Source organism: Ruditapes philippinarum, unplaced genomic scaffold, assembly GCF_026571515.1.
Source record: "Ruditapes philippinarum isolate M1 unplaced genomic scaffold, ASM2657151v2 ctg549_1_1_1_1, whole genome shotgun sequence".
NCBI lineage: Eukaryota > Metazoa > Mollusca > Bivalvia > Venerida > Veneridae > Ruditapes > Ruditapes philippinarum.
This window is the reverse complement of record NW_026852742.1, coordinates 219,892-240,325: the sequence shown is the minus strand read 5'-3', so window position 1 is coordinate 240,325 and position 20,434 is coordinate 219,892.

Below are 20,434 nucleotides of genomic sequence, written 5' to 3'. Positions count from 1 at the left end.
CCAAATGGTTTGGCACCTTGTCCAATGTTGTTTACAATGCTGTTAAAATAGATTAAATACAGAATCCCTAAAGAAAGCCCGTTTACTCAAAGTTGAGAGGGCTAGGTTATATTAATTCTGGATATATAGACGATAGTCTCCTTTGAGGGGAAACTAAAGAAGAATGTATAGAAAATGTTGATGTCACAAGGAACATCTTTTTCAGTTTAGGTTTCATGTTAAATATGGAAAAATCAGTGTTCCAGCCATCTAAGAAAATTGTTTTCTTGGGAAATGTGATACATTCTGAAAAAATGATTGTTTATTTAACACAAGAAAAAATGCTTACAGTAGAGATAGAATGTAAAAAGCTTTATCAAGCTGAAAAGGTTAAAATTCGTAATGTTGCTAAAGTAAAAGGTATTATTGTGTCAACATTTTCTGCTGTAGAATACGGTAGAATGCACAATCGAAATTTAGAAAAAGCCAAAACTATCTCATTGAAGGTTAACAAGGGTGATTTTTATTCAGAAATGACTATTTCTGAGAGTATGAAAATTGAACTACATTGGTGGTTTTCAAATATAAGACATCAAGACAGGCATATTAGTCATGGAAATCCAGAATTAATAATACAAACAGACGCAAGTCTGCAAGGATGGGGTTTTGTTTTAGAAACCGTTAAAAGTGGGGGTCGTTGGACATTAAAAGAATCAAAATGGCATATTAATAAGTTAGAATTAATGGCTGTGTTGCATAGTTTAAAAGCGAGCATAGAGAAAATTTCTGGCAAACATATAAAAATCCTGCAACATTTTCAATTTTGCCGTGTTGGGCTTTCTTTAGGGATTCTGTATTTATCTATTTTGTCAGATAGCTCAACAGCAGTATGTTACATAAACAATATGGGCGGATGTAAGTCAGAAGATTGAAATTTTGTGAGTAGGCAAATCTGGAATTTATGTATTGATCATGATATTTGGTTGTCATGTGCCCATAAAGCTGGTACAAATAACCAAGCTGATACTCCATCGCGAAAGTTCAAGGATCATTTAGAGTGGGAGCTAGATGATACAATATTTACAAAAATTTGCACAAGAACCAAATTTCCAGATATTGATCTTTTTGCTTCACGATTGAATGCTAAAATATCAGATTTATCAAAGCCTGATCCAGGAGCCAAGTATGTAGATGCATTTACATTAGATTGGAGTAGTTTTTCATGTTGTTATATTTTCCCACCTTTCAGTTTACTGAGACGCTGTATTCAAAAATAGATAAATACAGAATCCCTAAAGAAAGCCCAACACGGCAAAATTGAAAATGTTGCAGGCTCGGTTTGATTACCGATTACCATAGATATGGCAAGTTGCATAGTAATTGCTCCACTGTGGCCAAAATATGATAAACAAGATCAACAAGGAAAGGCGGCGTTCAATGAACGCAACCCCCACAGACATGGTTTGCAACGCTGATGAAATTGTTAATACAGGAACCGTTGATTCTTCCATCACAGAACAATCTTCTATCACTCTCAAAAGGGGAAAAGGTACATCCATTATTGGGGAAAATGGTTTTAATAGCTTGTCTTGTGTCCGGAAAGTCTTCAGAAACCGTGGCTTATGAACGCATCTGCGGATGTTTCTAAATTCAAAATTTTACTATTTCATGTTTATATGTTGAATTCTGCTTAAGCCGGTGCTAGGGGGCGTGGACGGTAACTTGCACTGTAAAGTACCGTCCATGAACAGGCTCAATCAAACCGAGCCTGCAACATTTTCAATTTTGTCGTGTTGGGCTTTCTTTAGGGATTCTGTATTTATCTATCCATTTAATCCCTCAAGTGTTCATTTGACTCATAGAATTTCAATCAAACATCGACTTAACCAAGGTAAGTTTCGTTTAATTTTCCAATTTTAACACTAGGGGCATAATTAAAACAACTTTAGTAGAGGACCCACAGATTATTTTTTTATACCAAATATCAAAGCTCTAAGTCTTGTACCTTGTTCCCGCCTGGGCTCCTTGCCATTGGGTTCTTGTTGCTTGGTCATATGGGGGTTTTCTGGTCCTTCGGGATCATTGATGCCAACACAATAAAGTGTTGAGAATTGAGTACCGCTCAAGCCGGTGCTAGGGGGCGTGAGGGATGTTGCACTTATTCATTATCCCTCATGTACAGACTCAATCAAACCGAGTCTGCAATTCTTATGTTATTTTGTTGTGATTAATGCTTCCGAGGGATCACTTTGTTTCCAGAATTTTGCGTTCATTGAACGCCGCCTTTCCTTGTTGATCTTGTTTATCATATTCAGACAAGTTTAATTTTTTACTACATGTACATAGTGAAAATAAAAATTGACCCCTGGGAATGGGGCCAATTTTGACCCCAGGGCTATAATTTGTACAATTTTGCTAGAGGTTCACTACATAATGTTTCATGCAAAATATCTTAACTCTAACCTTTTGGTGCACCATTAACCGGTTTAAACTCCCCAGTAGTATTTATGCTGCTGACCGTTCCAAGGCGGCGCCCCTCTATGTTCCTCAGATGTCTGTCTATGTTGTTTTATACTGTTATGGTGACACTTTTGTGTCTCTTGTTGTTTCTCGTCTACGGGAAGTATCTTCCCCTTTGCCCCTTGTTTTTATTTATTTTATTCCCCACCCACCTTCCCCGGGTCTCATGTCCCCTTCCCCTGTGCCTTTTGACTTTATGGGCCTAATATTCAATCATTTATTTGTTTTCTTTAAGTTCCTTGTCAGTTACTAATTATTTATTCTTATGTAGTGGTTTGCCTGCCCGTGCTCTGCCTTATGCCCTGTCCTTTTTTAGTCCCCTACCGGTTTACCGGAGGGGACTTTAGGTTTACCCTCCGTCCGTCCGTCAGTCCGTCTGTCCGTCCGTCAGTCTGTCCGTCCACAAAACTGGATCCCGCAATAACGCAAAAAGTACTGAAAATATTTTAATGAAACTTGATATATGGATAGATGGCAGTATGGAGATTATGCACGTCTTTTTCTTTTCTTCCTACGTTGAAAATTCTGGTTGCTATGGCAACAAATAGACTGAAAATATGACAAATTTTACACATAAACTGGATCCCGCGATAACGCAAAAAGTACTGAAAATATTTTTATGAAACTTGATATATGGATAGATGGCAGTATGGAGATTATGCACGTCTTTTTCTTTTCTTCCTATGTTGAAAATTCTGGTTGCTATGGCAACAAATAGACTGAAAATATGGCAAATTTTACACATAACCTGGATCCAGTGATAACACAAAAAGTACTGAAAATATGTTTATGAAACTTGACATATGGGTAGATGGCAGTATGGAAATTATTCACATCCTTTTCTTATCTTCCTATGTTGAAAATTCTGGTTGCTATGGCATCAAATAGACTGAATTTCAAGATTTCTGATTCTAGTTTTTAAGTTTTTTCACTAAGTTCTTTATTTCTTAAGGTATTTTCTTCAAACTTTAAATATAAGTTGCTTGTCATCAACCACATCATATGTGACAAGGTTTACAACTCTAGCACAAAATTTATCAGAATTACCTCCCTTGAACTTGAAATTTTCATAGAAAAAACATTGTTTTTTTTAATAACTTCTTTTTCTGAATGTATCTACTTCAAACTTCATATAAATGTTTCTTATTGTCACTCAACATTTGTGAGTGTTCAATACTCTAGCAAGACTATTTCCAGAATTATGCCCCTTTTGAACTTAGACTTTTTTTTGAGAAATTGGTAATTTTTACTCCAACTTCTTCAATCATGATAGGATTTTAAAAATGTTATATTTTGATAACAGGGATGTTTAAAAAATAACTTTAGAGTGTCTTTCAGTCTGTCTGTACATAAAAACTATTTCCTGTGATCACTTTTAAAGAACTTTTTCAACAAATTTACTTTAAATAGGAACCTAAGTGAATGGCCAATGGCCCATAGAATGTTGCTTGGGCATTTACCGGTAGGGGACTTATGGATTGCTTGCAATACTATGATAATTGCTTGTTTGTTTTGGGTCAACCTGGGCTCCTTGCCACTGACGCTTGAACTTGGTCATTTCTACCAAATTTGGGCATGTAAGACTTGACAAAACCTTGAAACAAATAAACAGTTTTTGTTTTATTATCTATATTAAGACTAACTAGCAACTCTCTTGAAACAAACTGTAGCTAATGCATAATTTTCAGAAGAAAATGTTTGATGATTTTGCTTAAGAAATATACAAAAGTAACAAGATTTGTCATTACCACAACGATCTGAAAACGCCTTTATTTTTTTAATTGCAATATTATTATTTCGTTTCAAACAACGATTAAGTGCAAAACACATGAAAAGAAATAGCTTTTGATAAATATACCAAAAATAAAATGTCTAAAAATCTTTTTTTTATAAACTTTGAAAATATCAATACAAAATCTTTTATAATCAATGTGGTAATGTTATAATATTTAAAAGATCGGTCTCTGTTTGTTTCTACTATTTCAGTAAATGGATAAGTTATACAACACCAATGAAATATACCTTCATCATATGTACCATTTATACGACTAAAATATATTAAAAAGAGGGAGTAATGCATGTTGCGGTAATGATTTGGCGTTATGGAAATGACAGGTCTGTTACGGTAATGACTAAAGTAAAGACAGAACATTGTTTTCAGTTTTGCATTTTATTTTTATAACATCACAACTGTGAGAAAAGTGAATAAAATTTTAAAAGAAATTATTTTAGTTATTTTATTTTTTTCATTTTTTTTTTCATTTGATTCAACAATTACTATTCCTACCATACCATTTTACTATTTTAATTCACATTAACGTCATGTACCAATAATTATGACGTTGTTATATATTGTAGAGACCCAGCCGAGTATTATAAATAGAATAAGTATCGTTCTCAACAATATAAGGATTTTATATGTTGTTTTCTTTTCACTTTGAAAATTATAATGAAGATGTATGGGGAACGTTCTGCATTTGCTATCAGCAGATTTCGAACTCTAGCTGGAACTGAAAACGAAGCTATATTTATAATATTGCGGTTCTACATGAATCGGTGGAAACGCCGAAAGTTTACCAATTATATTTCATTGCATGTGAAATAAACACTTTTATGGTAGTCAATAGTCATGGATTGTTCAACATTTCATTATTATAAATATTGTCATACAATCATAAATTTCAATAGCAAGCCACAAAATAACTATTCAATGTCCATTTCTTCTGTAATGGCATCCCATACAACTTGGTCAATTTGACAATGTCTCTTTGTAACATTTTGTGGCTCACCGTCACACAATGTTACAACTTGATTTTTCTGGTACCAGAGTCTGTCTTCAAGTAATTGCCAGAAAAATCTGTTGACCCCTATGCGGTTCATAACCTTTACTTCCAATTCATTATCATCTACATCTAAGATGACGCCTGTATAAGGCAAGCGGTCATACTCAACAACGCAGTATCTTCCAATTAAAGATTCATCAACCTCTAATACTTTAATAAGAACTGTGTCCTAAAATATAGTATTTTAAATTTGAGTACAGAAATCAACTCCAATTTCAATTTTAAAAATGCATTGTTTGATTTTAAAACATACTGAGTATACAACGTTGATCCTAAAATGTATGAAATTCAAAATGACATTCATTATTTGATAAAATATGAATACTATTATTGACAATTTCTACTTTATAAGAAGCAAAGAATGTTTAGCATTAAATATCACGGTACTTTTACTAATTTGCGTAATATATGCTAATATTTAAGGATCGTATTGTGCGTTTTATTAAACTCAAGTCATGTAATGTAAACTTCAGAAACGTACATTTGTAACCATTGTAGATGACGTGTCACCATGTTCATCCATCATAATATTGTGTGTGTTTGCCTATAAATAAAATTCAGATGCTAAACAAGTTTGACCATGGGGAGTGGGCACTTTCTCCTATACTTTGCAACAATTTATAGATAGATCTAGGTATTCTTCAAGCTGTGTGCAATATTTTGAAAAGCAAATTATCATCTTATGATATCCACAGCTCTTTGCTGGTTAATTCAAACATATTTCAGGAACTTAAATAAATGTTCTTTTAACACTTGAAAGAATAAAAAATGTTGGTGCCATCTCACTATGTATACTTATTTACCTGCAGACTCTCTTTTTCTCCGTGTTTGACAAAGCAAGTCTTGACTGGATTATAGCAATCACACTGACAGTTCCAACGGCAAAAGCAGCTCAGGGGACGGGAGAAGATAGTGTTTGGCTCTGTCACAACAATCTTAATAAAAAAAAGTATACAGTGAAATTTTAAAATCTTGAAAATTAATAATAAAGAGTTGATACAGCTTTTAGTAAAATAATCATCTGCATAAACAAAGGCACCTTTTAAGTTAAAAACACAAACTTTTTCAAGAAATGTTTATGCACGAAAAAACAGATTCATTAGCGCTATTTCTGCATAAAATGATACATCTGATTAGGGATTTTGCGATTGTCGTTAGAGTATCCCAAAAATACATCTTTTTCGTCCTGCATTCTGGTTGTGAGATAATATGATTTGGAAGTTTTTTTTTTATTTTGATGTAAAAAGTATTTGGTTGTCATCATGTACTACTGCAGGAAGCTTGTTACTTGGCACCTTGACAAGCAAATTTTAAAAAGACATGCGATAATAATAGCTCGTGTTCATTTCGTATAATCCACCAATGTATGATTTCTCCTCTATGTACCAATGTATGCTTAGTTTTATACAAAATATTGTTTGAAAACATATACATTGTAATTAATGAACGTCGGTCACACAACTTAGTTTTAGTTATACAATGTACATGTCGTTAAAATATCATAACATTGAATTTTTTTTTTTACTAAAATGATTTCATTTTAGATCAAGGTTAGTGCAATTAAAATAAATTACCTGATGTATTTTCATCGTTTCAGGAACAGTTGGAATATTGGCATCAATATATTTCATTGAATGAATCAATGTCCGCCTGTGTTTACTTCATACAGGTCAATCTTTGTGCCCAGCTTTGTCAACCCTTCTAACAGCTCAGCGGCCTTTGTTACATCTTGCTTGTCATGTAATACAAGAGAGTCAGCTAATCGTTTAAACACATGAACCAATGCCATCGGGAGCACCTTTGCCGTGCCCGGCCTCCCAGAAATTCCACGTTGCTGACTTAAAACCAAGTTCAAAAATTAGTTTTGAAAGCATGTAAAAATTGTTCTTTGACCTATACTGAGTTGTAGGTCCATCAGACACAAAATGGACCCCTTTCAATATTTTTCTGTTGAACAATTTTATTTAGGACAGGCTTCATATGAGCCCAAATGGCTGCTGGCCCATGAAACATGCTGTCAGATAATGTTGTGAATGACTGACTACTGTCCTTATAGTATACCATACCAGTGTGAAGGGTGATTTGCCTCTGGGAGGCACCAAAGTGCATACCCTGTATTTCTGATGTACATTTACACGAGTAATTTTCTGAAAAGTCTATATGTACTATTACATCTTTGTCTCCAAGTGTTTCTCTAAGTTTCCTAATTGATCTATATTGATGTCTGATGTTGTATACGTGTCTCCCAACTCGTTTCAAATCATTTTGCATGTCAAAAGTAAGGTTTTCAAGAGTTCCATATTCTTTTTGTTTCATCGTTTTCACAATTTTTCTTATTTCTACGGTGCCATTTTCGTTTCTCTTTTCTTTTTCAAATCGTACATTTTTCCAGCTGTACCAAAAAACTTGTCTGCCATCGGCATTTTTAAATGACAAACTTTTGGTACGACAGTTTGCACATTCTCTGTACATACATGCTTTGCTTTCTATACTACAAGTTATCTCTTTCAATAGGGCATCAATATTGTTTGTTTCTATGGCCTTTTTTGGAAAATTTTGTTAATCTTAAATTGTATGTTTTCGTGATGTTTGCAAAGACATGTTTCTCTGTGTTTCTCTGTTGGTTTGATGACATAGAAGGGTTTAAGTTTACAAAAAAGACTGTATGATATTTACTTGTGTGCTCACTCAAGAACTTTTCATGTAAGTTTTTCATACTGTCATTTAATAGGCGAATCTGTTTTTTATTTCCGTGTCGTGTTACTGTGAACTTCTTACCCCCCATGATACGTGAGTTGTCATCACGTTGGATAAAGTCTACAACTAATGTTTTTATCAATGACCATCGTTTTTCTTTGGTTTGCCTTTTTGTATTCTGGGTCACTTTCATAGATAATACTTTTTGAGCATATTTTCCTAGCTTGTATATTTTCAGTATTTTTGTCTCTACATACTATTTCTCTGATTACTTTTTTGTCCTTCTTGTTTACTTGATCCTTCATTTCTTTTATATTTCGGATCATTATCAAATGAAGTGTTAAAGCCTTTCTGATATCTTTGGACTTCAGTTTTATATCTACTTCTTTATCAATATCCGTCTTTTCTGTGTAATGTTTGCTCAGCCGGTATGCACGCTTTTTGTATTTCTCTTTAAGCCTTCTTTCACAATCAAACCGAACTCTCAACTGAAATAGGTCTCGATATGCTTTCGAGTTTTCTTTTCTTGTACGTTTTCGTCCTCGTTTCTTTGGAGGAATGTTTTCAGGGTTGTCTGTATTTGGACTAGTTGGGGGCTCAGCTGTTGTTGTACATGTTTAATGATCATATTATCCCTTTGCTCTTCAAGCTTTGATTCTTACGCCAATTTCTCCTTGTTTTTTCGTTTTTCTCTTTCATTCATTTCATTTATTGATTTAAGTGATCCTTCTTTTCACGTCTCTTCTTGTATCTTTGGCGTTCTTTTTCCTTGTATTTTGCATGTCTTTTCTGGGTCTTCTTTCTGACGTTTGCGCCAGAGTGCAGCCCTTTCACCGCTTGTTAATGCCATGATATGCTTCAAGCCTCAGTTTGAATCAATTTTCTTTTTATCTTTGCTATCCAAGATACTGTTATATAAATCACAAATGTGTTTAGCAAACGGTCTTATATCTTCCTGCCTTAGTACTGTATATAAGGCTTGTTCAGATTTTCCGATGAATTTGTCTAGATTGTCCAATTTTTTTTTTAGGCCTAAAACATAAAAAAGTGACTGTAGAAGGATTTGTCAAAGTGAGTGAAATATTTAGATTAAATATTTTAAACAAACTTCATTACATTGTTATTGGTATTTATTTTGTAACTTTATAATACAAGTATGTGTTGTTGATTTAAACTTGCTTATCTGTGATTATGTATATATACTATTAAAACAGAGGTCAAACATATATCATACAATGTAATATTCCATGCTTCAAGTAAAATGAATAATTTAAGAAGTAAATATGAAAGCCATCATCTAGATCTATCATAATCATAGCATTAATATGTTAGAAAAAAATCATTAAAATAAAGTTATTTGTGATATTTTTGTCATTACCGAAACGATATTGTCATTACCATAACAAAATACATCGTTTTGGTAATGACCGTTGCGGAAATGACAAAACTAATCTTTTTTGTTTGGCGGCCATGTTTGTTTACTGGGTATTTCACAGATTGTTCTTAAATCACAAACATACAAGGTATATGCATTGATCTTTAACATTCCAACACACAAATACATTGAATCTCTTAAGAAATGTATCGTTCGGGTAATGACGGAGAATTTCTGTTTGCTAAATAAATTATTTCCTACCTTTAAAATGGCTTTCCTCGTCTTCCATCGGTTCTTGTTTAAAATATTACCGCCAAAAAAACTTTAATGATGACGTCATCAAGTTAAATCTATTGTTCGGATTTACATTTGAAATGCGGACAATAAATATCGTGTTTCGGTAATGACAAAATTTTAGGACTATAAAATTGTACAAATTTTACAGTGAAATAGGGTTTGCAGAACAACTATGATATAAACTTTACACTTCTAACATATATGCTTTGAGGATAGGAGTTGAAATACATAAAAACAATATTTTGAAACAAGATGAAAATAACCTAAACAGATTCTAGTATTGAAAGGGACAGGCATTTTTTAATAAATAGGGTCTCAGTTCCTTTTTAGAATATACAATAAAATGAAAATGTCATAGATTATCCTAAAATGGAACGTTTCATTTTCTTTTGCCATATACACTAGATTTCCAGCAAATTAGGAAAATAATTAAATTGATTTATTTCAGGTAAAATTATATCATCATATTTAAGGGACACATAATTTCTCTTTTCCGTATAAATGACCTGTTACTGGGTCGGTTGGGGGTTGCGTTCATTGAACGCCGCCTTGGGCTTTCGTTAGGGATTCTGTATTTATCTATTTCCTTGTCGATCTTGTTTATCATATTTTGTAAATTTAGAGAAGATGATTTATTTAAAGTTTTTTTATATACATATAAGGAAAACCTATGGCCCATAGGGCGGGGCTAATTTCGACACTAGAGGCAAAATTTGAACAACTTTGATAGAGTACATATACATGATATCATTTAACAAATATTTAAGCTCTAAGCCTTGTACCTTCAGACAATAAGATTTTTTTGATTTTTTACTATATGTATATATTGAAAATCAATGACCCCCGGGGCGGGGGCAATTTTGACCTCAGGGCTATAATTTGAACAATATCCCTAAAGAAAGCCCAAAACGGCAAAATTGTAAAATGTAGCAGGCTCGGTTTGATTGGATTGAGCCTGTTCATGGACGGTACTGGAAAGTGCCGTCACTGGAATTCAGCATTTAAACACAAAAATGCAAAATATCTTAGCTCTAGGCCTTTTGGGTCTTTACAAGAAGGTATTTTAAAATTTTTTTTAAAATTTCCTTTTGGGTTGCAGGGAAACCCAGATTTTCAGGGAATAAAATTTTTGAAAAAACTTTGAGAGCCTTCACCAAGGACAACCCTCGGGTTTTGGTTAAAATTTGGGCCAGGGGTTTTTCACAAAAGATTCCTGTAAAAATCTATAACACCCCACAACACACACCCCCAAAAACAAAAAAACAAGAATAAGATAACAAGGCAAGGCAACTTTCCGGGACGGGGCCCCAAACTCGAAAACCCTAAGCGGACAAAGGGTAAAAGGGAAATGGACATATAATGTGAAATAATATACTAAAAAGGGGGGCCAAAAGGGGAAATTAAAGGAAAGGGTTAAGGGTGAAAAGGGGGGGGTTTAAAAAAGGGGTGGGGGGGGGGGATTAAAGAAAATACTTCCCGTAAACGAAAACCCAAAGAAACATAATTCAACCACACACTGTGAATCGCTATATGCCACCGCATCGCAGATGCTGCTGTGGCATGAAAATAAAGTGAACACCAATCTTTAGTTAAAGATATACTATGTTCATCCTCTGGGAAAGTATTTTGATGAAATTTATTGAAATCTATGACATTCTTTATGAATATGTCTAATTTGAATAATAGAATGAGTGAAGCTGCTTTCCCTTTTACAGGTTAATTAATGTAAGTATTTTCTTTAAAGGCCCATTATGCCTCAGAAATGCGACAAATTTCATTTGTCGAAAACTCTTCATTTTTAACTCACCTGTCAGAAAGTGATATGGTGAGCTTTTGTGATCGCTTTTCGTTCGGCGTCCGGGCGTCCATTGTCCGTCCGTAAACATTTAGTTTAAACGACATCTCATAAACTGCTAAGCCAATTTCATCCAACCTTCACAGGAATGTTGATTGGTAGCCAACTTTAAAAATTGCGCATATATATGCTCTCTTCATTATAGTTTGTAAAAAGACGATTTTTAAAGATTGCATTTTTTAAGTCTATTCTTTGCTTTTGTGACCTATGCATCAGACTGGAAGCATGTAGCATCATCCTCTTCAAAATTTCTGTAAATCATAACTTGATTTTAAAATTGGCCCCGCCCTTGGGGTCTCTTAGTTGATATATATTTATTTAGGAAAACACATTTTAATCTTCTTGTGGACAAGAAAACTGCACAGAGCTTAGATGTTTGGCATTATGCATTAGTATTTAAATTATACAATTGTTGTATAGTTTGTTCCAATCTAAAAAATGACACATTTTGAACAAATTACTTACTTTTGTTTTGACTAATTGTGTGCTGTTCTAGCAGAATATCTCTGGTGATGCAGAGCCTCTCTAGCTCTCTTGGTTATTTTAATGAAATATAACTGTACTACTCTTTTATTACAGGTGGTACCAGAGCCAATTGATCATAGACTTGCTGCTAAAACTTCAGAGATGAGTAAAAAGTGGAGTGAATAGTTTGCAGACAATATATAAATAACACATGGGTTTGTGAGTAACAGTAAAAATATCATCCTGAGTAAAATACTGTTACCAGAGGCGTAGCCGAGGGTAACAGTATTTTTACGAGGGATGATATTTTTACTGTTACTCACAAACTTTTTACGAGGGATGATATTTTTACTGTTACTCAAAAACCCATGTGTTATTTATTTTATTACCCCGAACAAATTCTTTATTTTCCCCATGTTTATGTATTTGTATGCATACTGAGATAATACTAAAACTCCGCGAGTCGGATGTGTCGCCTTGTGAACAATATAGTTTAGGGGAAATGGCCAGGACAAAAATGAAATATGAAAATTAAGAAAGGGCAATAACTCAAAATATAAAAAGTGCAGAGCAGAGCAGCAGTTTCTGTGCACTGCACTTCTAATCAATAAGATCTATCATCCTGTAGTCAATAGCTTTTATAATTTATGAGAAATGGCCTAGACAAAATAAAGTATGAAACTTAATAAAGGGTAATAACTCAAAAATAAGAAGTGCAGAGTAACAGTTCTTGTACACTGCACTTTTTCTTAATGAGATCTATCATCCTATGAAGATTAAAGACCAAAGCTTTTATAATTTAGGAGAAATGGCCTGAACAAAAATAAAGAATGAAAATTAACAAAGGGCAATAACTTAAAAAATAAAAAAAAGCAGAATATCAGTTCTTGTGCACTGCACTTCTTCTTAATGAGATCTATCATCCTATGAAGGTTCATGTCCATAGCTTTAATACTTTAGGAGAAATGGCCCGGGCAAAAATAAAGTATGAACATTAACAAAGGGCAATAACTCAAAAAATAAGAAATGCAGAGTACCGGTTCTTGTGCACTGCACTTTGGGTCATTATAAGAAGCATGTTTACCAAGTTTGAAGTCAATCCTACTTATAATGACTGATTTATGCTCCGGACAAGCTTAAGGGGACGCCGACAATAATGCTGACAAAAGTAACCCATATATGTCAAGGCGACACAAAAATAAACTTGGAGCAGCACTGTTTTCTATAGGTTTACTTTCTTATATAACAAAGGAAAACAAAGACTGATTCTTAAACTCAACATTTAATGACATATAGTATAAGAAAATCAACAGTTGATATAACATTAATAACACATGATTAAATTGAATCATAAGGAAATTGTGCCAGTGAGTAATTGCAAAGTCACACAATTACTGAGTCATAATTATGTACTTTACATGTAGTTTAGCAGCAGAAGACAAAATCGCAAATCATTGCCTGTAAAACATGATTATAAGTTGGCTGTACAAGTAAATTAACAGGAAACTTACACTTTCAGGCACATTTCTATTCAATGATCAGAAAAATGTGTAAATGTGAAACTGCAAAGTGTCACATGTAGTTAGTTAAAATCTACACACTAGTTCAGCAGCAGAAGTCGAAATCGCAAATCATTGCCCGTACAAGACAATAATTATGTCCCCCTTATTTATCAGCAGAAGACAAAATTGCAAATCATTGCCCGTACAAAAAAAAATCATGTACAGTAGTTTATCAGCATAAGACAAAATCCCCAATCATTGCCCGTACAAGAAAATTATCATGTACCCTAGTTTAGCAGCAGAAGTCAAAATCCCAAATCATTGCCTGTACAAGAAAATTATCATGTACACTCGTTTAGCAGCAGAAGTCAAAATCGCAAATCATTACCTGTACAAGAAAATTATCATGTACCCTAGTTAAGCAGCAGAAGTCAAAATCCCAAATCATTGCCTGTATAAGAAAATTATCATTTACCCTCGTTTAGCAGCAGAAGACAAAATCGCAAATCATTGCCCGTACAACAAAATAATCATGTACCCTAGTTTAGCAGCATAAGACAAAATCCCAAATCATTGCCTGTACAAAAAAAAATATCATGTACCCTAGTTTAGCAGCATAAGACAAAATCCAAAATCATTGCCCGTACAAGAAAATTATCATGTACCCTAGTTAAGCAGCACAAGTCAAAATCCCAAATCATTGCCTGTACAAGAAAATTATCATGTACTCTCGTTTAACAGCAGAAGACAAAATCGCAAATCATTGCCTGTATTACATGATTATAACTTGCCAGTACAAGAAAATTAACAGGAAACTTAGACTTTCAGACACATTATATTGAATCATAGGCAAATTGTGTCAATTGGTAACTGCAAAGTCAAACATATTTTCAAATGGCAAATTGACAACTTTAAACTCTAGTTCAAGCAGCATTAGCATAGACAAATTTGCAAATTATTCAATTTCATTTATAAATATCAATGAAATAATGTTCTATATCTAGTTTCAAAATTTGACTACACAAGAAAACAAGAGCTGTCAGAGGAGTTGGCGACACTCGACTAATTAAATAGTGGATGCAGTATAAAGGAAGACAAAAATATTGGGAATGGCGAAAAATCAATATGATATATGATTTTTATATATTTCCGTAGTACAACGTATTACGATCGTAGCTTTCCTTGACAATGCCGTATTAATCCGTATTAAAACCGTAGCTTATACGTAGGGTAACCGTACAAATACGTAGTTCTCCGTACCAAACCGTGGAAATCCGTAGCAGGTTGAGGCCTACGAATCAGTACGGACTAGTACGGTTTCCGTACGGACCAGTACGTAACAGTACGGTTTAATACGGACTAGTAGGGATACGCTACGGTTGATTTTTCCGTAGCAAATTTGTGTGCATGTTCAAAAATTGTCAAGGATCGCTACGGATATACAAGTACTACTACGATTGATTACGGTTACAATACGGAGAGCTACAGACCAGTACGGGTAGCTACGGACGATGCCGGAATTAATCCGTGGCTCTTCCGTGGGCGTATTCCGTGAATATGTGACCGGGGTATAAAAGACAATAATTTGAAACTGAATTTAATGCCTTCAGTCGCAAAAATGATAAGAGCAAAAAGTATGTCAAGTATTTAAAGTAATATTATAATTTAAGAGGAAATAACTTTTGAAATAAAGATGCTAGAGTTATGAACCTTGCCATGTATGATGTGAGTAATGAAGAAGAACTTAGAGTAGATACCATTTATAATCACACAAAAAACACTTTAAAAAATATAATTTTGAAATAAATTCCAAGTTCAACAATTAAATGGAGATGAATCTAGAAAAACAGGATCTAAAATTATAAATTCTATCCCAAAAACTGACTTATTGTTACCTGCTTGTGATTTTAGACCGGCTATAAATAAACTCGTATCAGCTGAATGGAAAGCAAATTGGGACAATGCCGTTTTTAATAAACTTCACAATATAAACCCATCTCTTGATATGTCACCATCTCTATCTCTGTCAAACCGCCGTGATCAAATAGTTCTTCTTCGATGCCGAATTGGACACACTAAAATTACCCACTCTTATCTCCTCACAAATGACAATGCCCCTTTCTGTGTAGGTTGTAATGAAAATTTTACTGTAAAGCATTTTCTTCTTGAATGTCATGATTTTTCACAGGCCCGTAATAGATTTTATTCTGTAAATTCATTCAAAGAACTTTTTAATACAATTCCATCAAAAAACATAATTGATTATTTGAAAGAGATAAACTTGTATTCTAGGATCTAATTGGCTCATTTCTATTGTCATTTACATTTTTTTACATAATATTTTAAGCCAATTATAGCATTCGGCACGATATGGCCAGTTATGTGTTGACGTGCCGTAAAAATCTAAACAGACAAACAAACAAACTATCCCATATTACAAAGGTGTTGATAACAAACATACTTTTGAAGTCTGAATAAAATCTCTGAAGAAATAAAGAAATTACAGAAAAAAATAAGGAAAATTATAAGTTTACTGGGAGTTATTCTGAAAATATTGACTCTTGAGTTATGAACCTTTCATATTATTATTATAACGGAGTTGATATGAAACTTAAATTACAAGAAAATCCTTTAAAAATAAAGAAGATAGAGCAAAATATACAATTTTTATAAGGGGGGGGGTGTACTAAAATAAAATGTGATCTACACTTCTGAATCTTGTCATTCAGTATGTGGGTAATGATAAGGAACGTATATTTGAAATTTGAAGAAGATACCTTTAAAAATAATGAAGTTATACTAAAAATACATTTTTAAGGGAAAAATATATGTTCATGGGGAGATAATTCTTCTTCTAGAGTTATGAACCTTGTCACATTTGATGTGTTTGATGATAAGGGACATATATTTGAAGTTGACTTTAAGAAATAAAGAAGGGGATGATTTTAAAAATATTGCTTCTCGAGTTATGGACCTTGTCACATAAGATGTGGTTGATGATAAGGAACATTTATCTTAAGTTTGAAGTTGATACCATAAGAAATGAAAAAAAATATAGAAAGTATTTTACTGCACAAAAACTTTAATCTGAACACCAGATTGAGTAGAAGAGCTCTTCATATACTTCTTATAGTCAACCTATTTAACAGTCATAATTTAAATAATGACAGTAAATTTGATCTTTCAAAAATTAACACAAAAAGTGTATAACTTTTCTCAGATCAAAAAAAACTATATAACAACATCAACATAAAACTGCCATAGTAAAGTACTGCCTTAACAAGAAAATTAACAGCAAAAAAAAATAAATTATTTTACAGCACAAAAAACTTAATATGAAATCTTGATGCAGACACCAGATTGAGTAGAAGAGCTCTCCCTATATTTCTTATAGTCGACCTATTTAACAGTCATAATTTAAATAATGAAAGTGAATTTGATCTTTCAAAAAAACTATCACTTCAATATGCAACTAGATTTTCATCTAATAGGAAAAATCCAGCTAAAAATATTATTTTCAAACCAAGTTATACTGAAAAATTTGTTAGCAAACCAAAGGAAATTAAACCATTAGGCCTTCGTTTAAAAGATGATTTAGATAAACTTAAAATTAATCCAGACAGTATCCTTCAAAATGACGATGAGGATGTTCCACCTTGGACTTATTATTCCCCGGAAATAAATATTAACCTTTCAAAAATTAAAAAGGCATCAAATTCACCTGAATATTTCAAAGAGAAGTTTCTAGCAATTAAGGAAGAACATGAAGATTTTATACATATTTATACGGACGGTTCAAAAGAAGGTTGCAAAGTAGGTGCGGCTGTGTTTGAAAATAATTTTACATCTAGTATGAGGTTACCAGATAATGCATCAATTTTTACTGCTGAAACAAAAGCTATCGATTTAGCATTGTCATACATAGCACAGCATACCCACGATAAATTTGTGATATTTTCTGACTCGCTTTCTGTTTTAATATCCATTAGAAATAAAAAAAATCTGACAATATCATGGTAAAGAAACTTCGTTTGCGATTTCATGATATACTAAAACAAAATATGTTAAATTATATTGGATTCCAAGCAATTTAGGAATACAAGGAAATGAAAAAGTAGATGCTTGAGCTTAACAATCATTAAATTTTCAAAAAACAGACTTATTGTTACCTGCTTGTGATTTTAGACCGGCTATAAATAAACTCGTATCATCTGAATGGAAAGCAAATTGGGACAATGCCGTTTTTAATAAACTTCACGATATAAACCCATCTCTTGATATGTCACCATCTCTATCTCTGTCAAACCGCCGTGATCAAACAGTTCTTCTTCGATGCCGAATTGGACACACTAAAATTACCCACTCTTATCTCCTCACAAATTACAATGCCCCTTTCTGTGTAGGTTGTAATGAAAATTTTACTGTCAAGCATTTTCTTCTTGAATGTCATGATTTTTCACAGGCCCGTAATAGATTTTATTCTGTAAATTCACTCAAAGAACTTTTTAATACAATTCCATCAAAAAACATAATTGATTATTTAAAAGAGATAAACTTGTATTCTAGGATCTAATTGGCTCATTTCTATTGTCATTTACAATGTTTTACATAATATTGTTTAAGCCTATTATAGCATTCGGCACGATATGGCCAGTTATGTGTTGACGTGCCGTAAAAATCCAAACAAACAAACAAACAAACAAATTCAAAAAGTGTTACAGATAGTTTTAATACAATTTATTAATAATATAATTTTCACACCTAATGAAAAGTTATATCGACCTCGTACTATCGTCCATGGTCGATATAACTTTTCTCAGATCCAACAAAACCTATATAACAACCTCAACATTTAACTGTCATTGTAAATTACTGCCTTTACAAAACAATTAACAGCAAATATAACCATTTAATACACATTATATAGAATTATCAGAAAACTGTCAAATTGAATATGAATATATAACTGCAAAATCAAAAACATATTTGACAACCTGAAACTTGTGTACTTAATCACCGAAGACAGTTAAAATTCTCATTAAACTGGTATATCTCAAATGAACTTTACAACTAAAAATCTGAATGTATGTCAATATGTAACAACAAAGTTATCTGAGTTATTTGCTCCCATAATTAAAGTGTACAACACAACTACTTATATTGAAAATTTGTGCCGAGGTTTGTTCTCTCTGACACTGAATAGAGACACCACAAGACTGAATAGAAGCTGTTTTTTCACTTGAGAAATACTGGTGCAGATAGGCATTTGATTCATTTCAGGGAAATCATTTTCCTTATTGAATAAGTCTTCATAGTCAATATAATCCAGGTTATCTAGCGACACAGAACATACAGTTGCTGTAGGGACTAAGCTTTTTCTTTTGGAGATTGAACTTGTAGTTGTTTTCTGTATAGAAGTAGTACATGAAGCTGGTTCTTTTAATGGCTTTGCAACAAACGGTGCTGAGAGAATGTCATTAATTTCTTCTTTCTTCGTTTCAGAAAGGCGTTTTGCATACGAATCTATGGACAACATTGACTGATGTCCAGATATTCTCATAATGTAACGAGCTTCAACTCCGGCGTCATCAAGTGCTTTGATTGCTGTAGCCCTTAGGCAGTGATTAGTGTAGATTCGAGACATGTTTGCCTGTGTAGAGATTTTTGGCATTAAATTTGCAAGGGTACTTTTCCCTAGCGGAGCGTTATAAAACCACACTTTATCATTTTCCTTAAATGATTCAAGAGGCCTTTGCCATAGTGCCTCACACTTAGGATTTAGTTTAAACATGTACTTTTCGAACATTCTTAATGGGCAGTTTGGATTTTCACCCCAATCATATAATTTCCCTTCACCAATTGTTTGGTCTGGGTGTACATCTCCACTGAAAAATAAGAATATAAAAATTAGCCTAAGGAAATAAATATTTCTTTATCAGACTAGCAGTTTATTTATAAAATGATTTTAATTTCTTTTTTAATTTGCGAACAGTCTTTATTTAACAAAACACAAATTTTGCTTTTCGCAAATTTAACAAATCAGAAAAAATCTTAGAAATGACTGTTTTAAATATCAGAAATTAATTGGAATTAGTAGTTTGTTACTTTAGAGAAATTGGTAATTAGTGGTAATTTGTAAGCTATTCCGGGAAGGTAATAAATCGGATCGAATGCTGAGGTACTTATACCAAACGTGTTACTTTGTGTCAGGTTTATCTGTTTAACGGGTACAGTCGGTTTTAAGCTAAAAACTGGTTAGAAAATTCAATAACCGTTTACCAAGTAAGGACTAAGAGGCGGAAAGTTTTAAATTGATTCTAAATATTACCTAAGTTTTTTTATGACAAGATATGACAATTGTTTGTATCTTAGTTGTACTCAACAATGTATTTTTTTCTGATCTGATAGAATACAGTACCACCCTATCAGAAAATAGTTACTCCGTATTTGGATATGTATTGCAATCTAAATCATTTTAAGTACAACAAAATGGCATACATTTGTATGTTGTCATAAAAAAACAAAGTTAATGTTGAAAACCCAAGGATTTTATTAGTATGGTTGGTTATTACATCGCCATTTAATGGTGAATACTTTTTCTAACCATGACATCCCTAACTAGGTTAACACAGAAAAACAAACAAAACGAAATTGTTTTGATATAAAATCATAAAGTATACTTTTCTGTCAGTGATTTATTAATTTTATATTTGTACTACAAAATGTATGTATCTATATACATGTATAGTAATAAGGAAGTGGCTAGCCATACCGGCCCGTAGTGCTAGCCGAAAGTTGTAGTCGTAGGCAGGTATATCTAGGCTATACGCACTGCTGAGGCTAGCCGTAGTGCATTTTTTCAATTATATATAAATGCAATGATGAAGTCAGTAACTTGCTC